The following is an 11,846-nucleotide window of genomic DNA, read 5'->3' on the forward strand; positions in this document are numbered from 1 at the left end:
TTTTTCCAAGTTGCATAAATTAAGCTGGATCAAGTCCAGGATTCTCCCCACCTCTGCCAGTCATTGTTTGGCCACAGGGATGCAAACTAATGCCATCAGCTGGTGCACGCAGGAATGGAAAGGGAAGCCTGGCAGAAGAATGTTCTACCAGCATTCATTCATGATCTTGGTCATTGAATTCATCAGTGGTACATTCTGGCACACTGAGGCCAGCAAGGAATTTCGAAATGAACTTGGAGAGTGTAGAAATATCAATAACTAAATTACACTGCTGGAGAGATAATAATGGTCCCATCACTTTACTGACAAACAAGAAATGTACATGCAAGATATGGTGGCAGTGTTCTATATATTCTGTATTTTCCCCAGTACAGGAACTCAAGATAGCACAAAAAATTAAAACAGATACAGATAAAAGTTTACATCACTAAATACGTAGAAGTTAGTATATAATCGAACTATCAATACAGCTAAAACCTATTTAAAAGCATAGCCATTAAAAGGCAACAGTTGTGGACAACACAGTACATTATTAAAAGCCCCTTTCCTATAAACACTTCTCGAAGTCTCGTTGAAACAAACTAGTCTTCATCTTCCACCAGAAGGATGCCATAAAGGATGCCATTCCAGCCTGCCTAGAAAGGGAGTTCCAGAACCTAGAGCAGCCATGGAGTAGGCCCTCTACAGTCTTCCTATCAGATGTACCTGGACCTGGAGGGGAGTGGGTATGTCTACACAGGCCAATTACACCAGTTTTCCCCTGCCCTCAACACAACCTGTATACATAATACAGCACCAAAGCCCTCATTCAAATGTGCCCTCTCTTCATGAGAGAGGATCAGTTCCATACTAAGTCCTGGCCCCATTCCCACTGGGCTTATTTCACTGCGATTCTGACTCGGATTCTGACCCATCATTCCCATTAAAAACGGGTGCAAACAGACCCGGGGTTTTTTACCCCTATTTTCATTCCCATTGGTATTATCCCTGTGGTAATTTGAAGCAGGTTATTTTGCTCTTCGTTCCCATTGCCCTTCCGGAACTTCTTTTTTTAAAGTAGCTGTCAATCAAGTGCTGTCACTTAGGCGCTTTTCCCCTCTGGGAAAGGAAGGAGGAGCCTCTATTTGCCGCAAATCGCTTTGTGTCCAGGCTCTTCTGTGTCTTCCCAGACTCCCTCTGGGAAAGAGAGAAGAGGAGCCTCTATTCCCCCCAAATCCTTTTGCCTCCCCCATTGCTCCCTGGGCTGTCTGGGGGGCAATCGAGCAGGCATATACTGCAAAGCCTATCTGCTGCTCAGGCGCTCAGGTGGAGGCAAAAAAAGAAAAAAGAAAAAAAGAATAGTTTAAAAATGGTGTTCAATGGGTCTCCTTACACATTGGTCTATGAATGTGGAGCAGGAGGGAGGTTGCAGGGGGGCGTAATGTGTTTACTGCATTCGGGGGTCAATGTAGCGCGATCGCCTTACCCTGCTTCCCTATCCACCAGGGGAAAGGCTATCCAAATGGAAGAAAATGGCACCAGTAATGCAGGAAAGAGAACAAGCAGCTGACACCCCCAGGCCAGCCCCTTGAGCACTGCTCTTCCCATCCCCAAGTTCCTGAATCAGACACCCTTTCATTCCCATTCATTTGCCCCAAATTAGACTCAGGAGGCACAGGAAAACTCACTAAAAATGTGCTGTTAAATTAAACTGCTTTATCAACCACTGATTCGGGTTTTTTCAGGATAATTCGATCACATGGGAGTCAGATTCAAATTCCAATGGGAACGATATCGGAGCAATGCGGATTGAATGCGCGCTCAAATGGGAATGATGTACCCATGATTCGCATCCTGATCCGCGTTATAAGCCAGTGGGAATGGGGCCCCTGTTTTTGAAAAGCCACTGGATAAACACAGCTAAGATCCGGGCTGCATACAGGTTGCACTCGCCCAGCCAAGGCTCTGTGCAGTAAAACCGGGTTTTTAAATTAAAATTAAATCCCATCAAGGATAAATCACTTTAAATACAATGCAATAATCTCCACTGTTTCTGGAGATCAGAGTTTGATTCCCTGCTTGGCCACAGAAAGCCAGTGCACCTTGGTGCATCACACTCTCTCAGCCTCAGAAAAACCCATGATAGGTGTTGTCTTTGGGTTGTCATAAGTCAGAAACTACTTGAAGGTACACAACAACAATTTTAGTATTTACCACTGTATGATTTTATTATTTGTAATTGTTTGAAATGATCAGTGGACTAATTCTGTAAATTGATCTGATAGCTGAATTCATGACAATGGAAGCACCCTCTGGAGGTTCCCCGAGGGCCTGAAAGGATCACAGAATCTTAGAACTGGAAGGGACATCTAGGGCCACCCAGTTCAACACACTACCATGGAGAAATGCACATCTGAAGCACTCTAGAAAGATGCCCATCCAAAATATGATTAAAGAGCTCCAAAGAAGAAGAATCTACTAGCACCCGAGGCAGTCCATTCCACTGTCTTACAGTAAAGAAGTTCTTCTTGATGTTTATGTGGAATCTTTTTTCTTGTCATTTGAATCCATTGGCTCTTGTCTCTGTCTACCTACCTGCTGATTCCAGGAGCTGCCTTATTTCTCCTGAAGACTGCTGCCTGCCTGACAGACCACCACTGCCTGCAGAACAAGGCCCAAGGAGCTGAGCTGGCTGCCTGACTAATCAGCCAAACCAATAGCTGTACTGTTCCTGCAAGGAGATATAAGCTGCCTACATGGTAAGGTCACCTCTTTGGGGGAGTGGAGTGAGAGCAAGAGCCCATTTCCCTATTTCAGAATGGGAAGAATATTCCTTTCTACATATCTGGCCATCTGTCAGGAGTGCTTTGATTGTGCTTCGAAGACTTTCATTCCCAAGTCTCACGAAAGGTGCAAAGACTTCTATCTAATATCTGAGAACTCAGTAGGAATCTTTTCTCATGTGAAATAAGGTTGCTGCTTACCTTTATCAAAGTCTTTCCCAAGTATTTCACCATCTTACACTTCCTCAGACTTGCAAATCTTATATGTGAAGAACCATTTCTTTTGTCCTATTCTGTGCAAGAATGATTATACCTGAAAGTTAACTCTGGTGAATATAACTAAAATATAACTTAATATGAATGTGTCAGAACCCACTGTGTTCTATCTCCTGCTCTCCCCATCTTCTTTTAAAGACATTCTTCTGATTTATTGGCATAGCATCCTTGAAGCAGTCTATTAAAATGTGCCCTTCCCATTTAAACAAATGCTTCTTGGCAAGAGCATATAACCTGGATTCCAGCTGAAGGCACAACTCCTACCCTCTGTGAAATCTTGGCATCTTAATTTACAGGTGATCCACTTCGGACTCACCATAATTTCTGATTCTGGTTTATATTTAGATCTTTAATATGGAATCTTTTGGCTGCAAGCTTACACCAGCTTACAACTTCAGAGCAATAAAGATATAAATTTAGTGTCCATTTAAACAAATTCTAACATTAAACAACCACATTGAGGCCTGCATTGGTTAAACAAAACACCACTTGTAATTCTTAGAAAAAGTTTGGTGACAAAGATATGCCTTTGGGTATATCCACACTGTGGAATTAAAGCAGTTTGACACCACTTTAACTGCCATGACTCTATCCTGCAGAATCCTGAGATCTGTAGTTTGGTGAGGCACCAGAGCTCTCTGACAGCCCTGGTTGAATACTTCACCAAACTGTGAATCCCAGAATTCTGTAGGATATGTAGTTCATGCACTGGTAACTTCCTGATGAGACTACTGTAATACGCTCTATGTGGGGCTGCTCTTGAAAATGACACAGACCAGACTGCCCTACAGGCAGCATGCTTCGTTTCAGGAAGCAGACCACTCAAAGGTGATCTCAAGCACTCTGAGCCTGAGCCTCCAGCAACAAAGATGGATCTAGGAATACTCCCAAGCTATGTTCAGCCCCATCCAGGAGAAGTTGCTTACACAGTTGCTAGACCTGGGAAATATCAAGCCACAGAACCTCTGATTCATCAGATACCAGCTTCAGTTAGTGGTCCTTATGTAGTCCTTTACAGCATCTAAGCATTAGTCCATCACCTGCATAACCCCAGATGACTCAGAAAACAAGACTTAATTCTTACATTAACTCGATTGCTCAGGAGGAGTTGGGAATGGACCAAGAGAAGATATGCTGTTTCAGTTGTTGCAGTTGTGGCTGCTTGTTGTTGTTTTCCTGCTGTATGGTGGCAGCAGGAAACTAGTCTAGCCTAGTACTTCAGCCTTCACCTGGGACAGGTGAGTGCTGGATGCATTCCTTGTCTTTCTGAAGGTTCCCCTGCTGATCCCTTTCCCCTCACCCCCACTACCCACCTTTCCTTCACTGCCCCCTGGGTCTTCCCACCACCCCCAGGGAAGCCATCCTGTCCATTTTGGGAATCACTAGTGTAGCCAATGGTGAGGGGAGCTGCAGTCCACAATACACATCCTTGAGAAATATTGAATCCTGCTGTTGCCACTTGGGTATTATACATTTCCCTTTGAAGGTGGAAACATCTGAACCAGTCTGTAAAATCCTAGGGGTGCAATGTACTTTTGAATGGGTCCAGGATATTCCACCTTTTCAGCAATAATTGAATGGACTGGAGCATGTTTGCCCCAGTTCATTACTCCCTTCCCACTGCCTGGACATTAATGTGCATCCAGCAGTTGGAAGGAGAGTGTATTAAAGATTCATCTCTCTCAGGAGCAAGTTCTGCATGCATAGTTCTAAGAGCCCATACAGTAAGTTATATCATTTCCATCAGTTCCCTCTACTCCCCCCCCCCCACCCCATGCTCTCCTGGTATAATTTATGGCAGTCACAAACCACAAGTTAATGCATCTTTTTCATTCCACCCTTGCCCAAAATTTATTATATATTTGAGCTAGTTAGACGAAGAGCAGAGGCATCTAGTACATTTCTGAGTTATATACTGCATTTCAATAAAGCATGATTGTGAGGCACAAGTCTCAGATGCCTTTGATATGTTTGGCCCTTATTCTTTAAAATGTCTCTTCTTCAGCAATGACATCAACATTACCATTAGCTTGAATAATGAAAGATTGTGTGTATATATGCTTATTCCTTGAGCTTCGTGCTGTGCACAACTTTGTCTCGTGAAAGCAATGCCGGCACCCCAGTTTGACAGATTGCCTTGTGCCTGTTTGCTGGAAAACAAACACATTCAAAAGCTGTGATCCTGAAAACCTCCCTCTCTCTCTCTTTCTCTCTGACACACACACAAGAGGTTGCTCTTTTACACTGCACTGCACAGTTTTAAATACATATTGTCTGGGAAGCATCGAGGCATACATGAGACACCCACAATACTAGACATAAATCTCCCCAAACATCCACAGTTTTCTGTATTATGGCTCCAATCTTATATTTCCTCCTCATTACTTTAAAGAGACAATTTGATGCCCAGTGTAACACTTTATATGTATAGCATGATCAAGGAGGTAGGGTCTTGGCACATAGCCCCTTCCTAGCACTGTCCCTCTACCTTCTGGGGTCAGATACACATTTTCCTGCTTCTATCACTTTTTGTTGTTGTTGTTAATCACCTTTGAATTGATCACAACTCATAGCAATCCTCTGGATGAGATATCTCCAAGATTCCCTATCTTCAACTTCAATGCTTAGATCTTGCAAATTCATACCCGTGACCTCCTAAACAGAGTCCATCTGTCAAGCATGTGACTGTCTTCTCTTTCTACATCCCTCAACCTCTCCTAGCATTATTATCCTTTCTAGCGATTCATCCCTTCTCATGATGTGGCCAAAGTACAACAACCTGAACTATCACCTTGACTTCCCATTTGTTTGTTTTTTTAGCTGCCCATTGCAACCTATAAACAGAAACACACGGAGAGAGAGAGAGAGAGACATTACTGAAGACAGAACTGGCCAAAAGACATTGTGCTGCTTGAGACCTAGCAACAAATAGAGCTTCCTCTCTTCCCACCCCTACTCCACCCCAATATTTCTCCAGTACAAGCCAGGAGAAAATCCCATAAATGCCTCTTCCCTTCTTTGGCAGTAAAAATACAGTGTGTGTGTATTTCAAGTCACTTCTGACTTATGGTGAACCTAAGATTGGGTTTTCTTGGCAAGTTTTAGCAGAGGGGGTTGCCATTGCCATCCTCTGAGGCTGAGAGATTATGACTTGCCCAAGGTCGCCCAGTTCAGCAAGTGTATGTTGAAAGGGACAAATACATCAATAAAGTTTCATGGCTGAGCTTGGAATCAAACCCTGATCTCCAGAGTCGCAGTCCGACACTAAAATACTACTGCTGCTGCTGCTTTTGCTGCTACTACTACTACTAATAATAATACAAGAGTTTCCCCCCTTAATAAACACAATTCATAGAAAAGAATTCTGCTTCTGTAATTCTTTGTCTCAGCACCTCAGTATACAGGTGGGAAGATCCAAGGGGCTGCTTGTAACTCAGCTGAGCTAACATCAAAAATTTCAACAGGGAGAAACATAATATACTACAGGTGGGCAGAGAAAATAAGTCAAATACACAGGTGTAGGATGAATGACACCTGGCTTGACAATAGTAAATGTAAAAGGGATCTAGCAGAACAGAGTGATGTAGTAGCTAAAAAAGCTAATGTGATTCCAGGCTGTCTCAATAGTAGTAGGAGCTTATCACTTGGTGTTTTAAACTGGTTCCAGCCTCCCGGGCTGCAGCAGGGATTCGGGGATTATCACACACTAAATCACTGCTGAATTGCTGGCCGCCATCACCCTGGGTCCCAACAACACTCCACCAGCACTTTTTAGAAGTCGGAAAGCTTTCCAATTTCTAAAAAGTGCTGGTGGAGTGCTGCTTGGACCCAGCTAGGACCTGGGCGAATGGCAGCTGGCAGTTTGGCCTAGTGTACATATCCTAAGCATGTACGTCACTGCAAAGTAAGATGCAAGATCATGGCAACATTACAAGGAATGAAAAGGAAAAGAAAAGCTATACTTAAGTTTTCTAGATAAACCCACCTAGAGCTTAGGTAAACCCAACTGATCAGTCAGGAATAATAAATTCCCAAATATTTTAATAACCTTCCACTCAAATAGGTCCACATGAGAGAGATCATTCTCTCACTAATGAGGCAGCCTTTGAGCATCCTTGAAGACCAAGCAAGAGATAATGCAAGGGCATTGAGCATTATATGTTGCTGGTTTGGAAGGATCTTTGCATGCAGCCTAGTACAAAATGGAAACTACAGGAAGAAACACAATAAAGACAGGAGTCCTTTACAGATCATTGTGTCTAATATCTATCAAGAATTGCCCTATAAATGTACCATGCATAATTCAGTCATATAATTGTGAACCTCTTTCCACCCCCTATCTGAAACATCTTTTGGAGCACAATCCACTCATCATATTGTGTGGTTATTTCAAGGCTTTTCCAGTGCTGCTTCTGTCCCTGTCACCTGCAGGCATACATAGCTGAGCAAAGAGATTGATAGATTTGAGAAAGGAAAGTGAAAACCCCAAGTGGGAGGCAAATGCAATATAGGATCATGTCAAGAAGAACTAATTAAATGAGAAAGAGTTGAAACAGAATTTAGAATGATTGGAATGAGTATTAAAGTGTAAGAGATAAACTCTCTCCCATACTGCACTGATGCTTTCATGTTATGAACGGAAATGGCAAATGAAACCAGGTAGAAATAAAGCAGATCAACATTTGGCATGAAAACAGATTAAAAGAGACCTGCTAAGTTCTCTAAGTGCTAAGATCAGTTCCAAAAGAGGAACACTGAAAATATACAACTGTCTTCTTTGGGAGAATAATGGACTACATATATTGATGGAAAACCAGCTATTATAAATTGTTACTTTCTGAAAAGGGGCCGTGTATAGTGCTACTGACTCAAGACATATAAAATCAAATCTCCACACTTTACAAGAGACTTATATCAGAACAGTACTGGAAATGTCATAAAACTAGAATAGGACAAGACTTTACAGCTTGTAATGGTCACCCTAAAGAGAAAGAGCAGGCCATTTTGCCATTAGGAAGCTAAATGGCATCTGAGATATGGTGTTCTGGAAGGCTATTATAAGAAACTACCATACAAATCTGGGTTATATACTTTACATTAATGGGGACTGTGGAAGATCTTCCACGTTATTTACTAGATTGCACTTTGTATAGGGGTATGTGACTTAAATGCTTCCCACCTTTCATGTCTAGAAGTGGAATACATTTCATGTCCAAAATTAAACCATGTCATTTACTGGAATGCAATTTGTATGAGGACGTAAGATGCTTGCTTAATGCACATATTTTGGAGTTGTCTCATAGTAGCTACATTTTGGGAGGAAGTAATCACATCAGCAAATTTGATTTTGGAAAGTTCCTTGATATTCAGGGGCATGCATATTCTTTTGAATTATCTACCTGTTTTTTGGAAATTAGCAAATGGCCAACAAAAGTAGATTTTTGGTGTCCTTTTGATTGCTAAAAGATTGATACTTCCTTACTGGATAGATAGTTTTTCCTCTCCTGTGATCTAATGGATAGAAGATCAAACAATACTTCCAACATTTGAAAGCATGATAGTTTAGACAAAATTTAGAAATTGACATATATTTGGGCATTTGGTTAGCTTTTATGGATATGTATGACTAATGTGGTTAGTAACTTTTCTGTCTTTATACTGGAAACTAAGTGCATGTAACTGAGATCCCTTGTGAATGTAAATATATATATATATATATATATATATATATATATATGCACGCAAATATTTCTAAGGCTGCATCTGCACTGCAGAAATAATCCAATTTGACACTATTCTAACTGCCATAGCTTAATGCTGTGGAATTCTGGGAACTGTAGTTTATTGTAACACCAGAGCTCTCTGAGAGAGAAGGCTAAATATCTCACAAAACAACAATTCCCAGAATTTCCGTACTATTTAGCTATGGCAGTTAAATTGTTGTCAGACTGGATTATTTCTGCAGTGTGGATGCAGCCTTAGATTTCTTGCACTGAGTCCTCGATCACTTCCTATTAGTAGGAGGGAAACAACTGTGCCTGGAGACCAAAGGCTTCCAGGAAGAAAACGCTACTGACTATAGTTTGTTTGGGAGTTTTTTTGGGCTAGTGTGGCCATGTTCTAGTCAGATACTTCTAGAAAAAGTGGCCACAACAGCCCAAAAAACCTACAAAAAACCATGAAAGCCTTCAACAATCACAAACCTATACCACTACTATTACTACTTATTATTATTATTATTTACTTATATCACACCTTTCTTCCAATATAGGGACTCAAGGGGGAAATCTTCCAAGAGCAAGTCCTGCTTGGATCCATCCATCAATTGACCAGAGAAGTAGTAACTACAGGAACCTTGCTCTCTTCTTACATTTCTTGCAAGAAACAACAGTGTTGCAACCAGAGTTGTGCTGGGACTACAACCCTTAATGAGAGCATCCCTTGGTACTATCCATCATCCGAGTGACTGAGTGCTGATAGCAAGTGGGGACTTTGGCGTACCTGTATGAGCATGAGTCACAGTCTGTTGCAAGTCACCTTGAGGATCATTTGACCAAATCACAGGATATAAATCTTCTGAATTAAATCAGTAAACCACCACTCTTCTTTTTAGTTTGCTGATTAAGTTATGGTTATTTGTCATCATTACTATAGGCATGGACTGGTCTTTCCTGTCAGAATATATCTATATTAAACAATTATAACTTTAGCAGTCATGGCTCCATCCTATGGAATGCTTGGATTTGTAGTTTAATGAGATTTTTAACACTAGAGAGTTGTTGTTTACTGCCCTAGCAGAGAACCCACCAAACTACAAATCCCAGAATTCCATTGAATGAAGTCTTGACACTGTAAAGTGATATAAATCTGCTGTAATTGGGCAGCAGATCTACATTCTAAGTTGTTAAAGTTTGTATATTCAGACTATTTTACTGTTGCTGTTTTTTAAATTAATGTAGCAGACTGAGGAAATTCAAAACTGATAAATGCTCAACCATATCTCTGAGGATACGGTTGACTAACTGCTATGTTTTTGAAGACTATTTCAGCCACATAAAATTTTATGTTTAGACATTACATTGTAGGGTTTTTGCTTTTTATAGTTTTATATTGATTGGGTTTTTTTGAAAACAAATATAGTTAACATGAAATTTGAACAATAAAGAAGAGAAGGATAAGGGGAAAGTTGGTTTGGAGTCTAAGGGAGAAGATAATATTATGATAGCTTATACTGGAAGTCAAAACAAGCCCTATATGGATAGGTCTAGACTATTCAGAAGACTGTATCTCCCCATATGAACCTGCCAGAACTCAAAGATAATCAGGGGAAGACTTTCTCTTGGTCCTGATCCCATCACAGGCTTGCTCAGTAAGGCTACGAAAAGCAGCCTTCTTGGTGGCTGCTCCCACCCTTTATAACTCCCTTCTATGGGAGGCTAGAATGGCCACATTCTACAGCCAGCAGACAAAAACTTTCCTTTTCAAGCAGGCTTTTAATGTATAATTGCATCCAGGGAGGGTTCTTATTTGGATCTTTATTTTGGTATATTTTTAATGGCTTTATATGTTTATTTTATTTTTTTAAAAAAAACCAGTATTTTAAAGTAAAGTCGAAGACTTTCATGGCCAGCATCCATAGATTTTGTGGGTTTTTCGGGCTATGTGGCCATGTTCCAGAAAAGTTTCTTCCTGATGTTTCGCCAGCATCTGTGGCTGGCATCTTCAGAGAATGCTTTGCCTGGAAAAATTGGGTGTATATATACTGTGTGAGCCTGGGAATGTAGGAGTGATTTGCATGTGTATTGTTCTGTGTTGGTGGCAGGCCTCAGGCTGGGAGGCTAATGCAAAAGAGGATTAATGTCTGCTAATTGGTGATCATTATCTGCTGGGAAAGCCCCTGACTCTGAATGGTTTCCCATTTGCATTTGCTGAGTCCTCATTTTGCTATTCCTCAGGACTGGTAGCCAAATTTTGTTCACTTTAAGGGTTTCTTCTTTCCGGTTGAAATTGTCCAAGTGTTTGTGGATTTCAATGGCTTCCCTGTGCATCCTGACATGGTAGTGACATGGTCCAGAACTTCAGTGTTTTCAAACAGTATTTTATGCCTAGGATGGTTAGTGGCATGTTCTGCTACTGCTGATTTTTCTGGCTGGCCCAGTCTGCAGTGCCTCTCGTGTTCCTTGATTCTTGTTTGCACACTGTGTTTGGTGGTCCCTACATTTTTGATTTGTTACATTAATGTGATGTTTTAAAATTGTATTGTTTTTGTTGTTGTTGCTGCTGCTTGTAGGCATTTTTTGCAAGTCAAATTTACCTAGCTTTGTACCTCCCATGAGGAATCCCCATTGTGACAGGCAGAAGCAAGATCTCTGTCACAATTCTTCCACATGCCTGAGATCACTAGCACTCCCATGCAAGAGTGGGTAGGACTATTTGCTAGCTGCTTCCCTATTGACAGGTCAACTTTCATGGTCTCTATGTGTTCCCCTGAGGCTGCATAGGGATCATGAATACAAAACAGCTTGAGCACTGGACTATGACTCTGGAGACCAGGGTTTGAATCTGAGCACAAAAACTCTCTGGGTGACCTTGGGCAACCCTGCAATAATATCAAAACAGAACCCCTGTGAATGTGGAAAAACTGCAAATAAAAAACCACTGTTATTTTTACCTGAGAGAACACCTGTCTAGGAATCTCCAGGTTCTCCAGTGCCATTCTATGGTCAATAATTGCCAGAAGCTGATAATAGAATCATGCAGGAGGACCTACAAATGCCTAGAGAGGTGTTTTTCTAGGAACCTCTGGGT

This window comes from Sceloporus undulatus, chromosome 2, assembly GCF_019175285.1.
Source record: "Sceloporus undulatus isolate JIND9_A2432 ecotype Alabama chromosome 2, SceUnd_v1.1, whole genome shotgun sequence".
NCBI classification, from domain to species: domain Eukaryota; kingdom Metazoa; phylum Chordata; class Lepidosauria; order Squamata; family Phrynosomatidae; genus Sceloporus; species Sceloporus undulatus.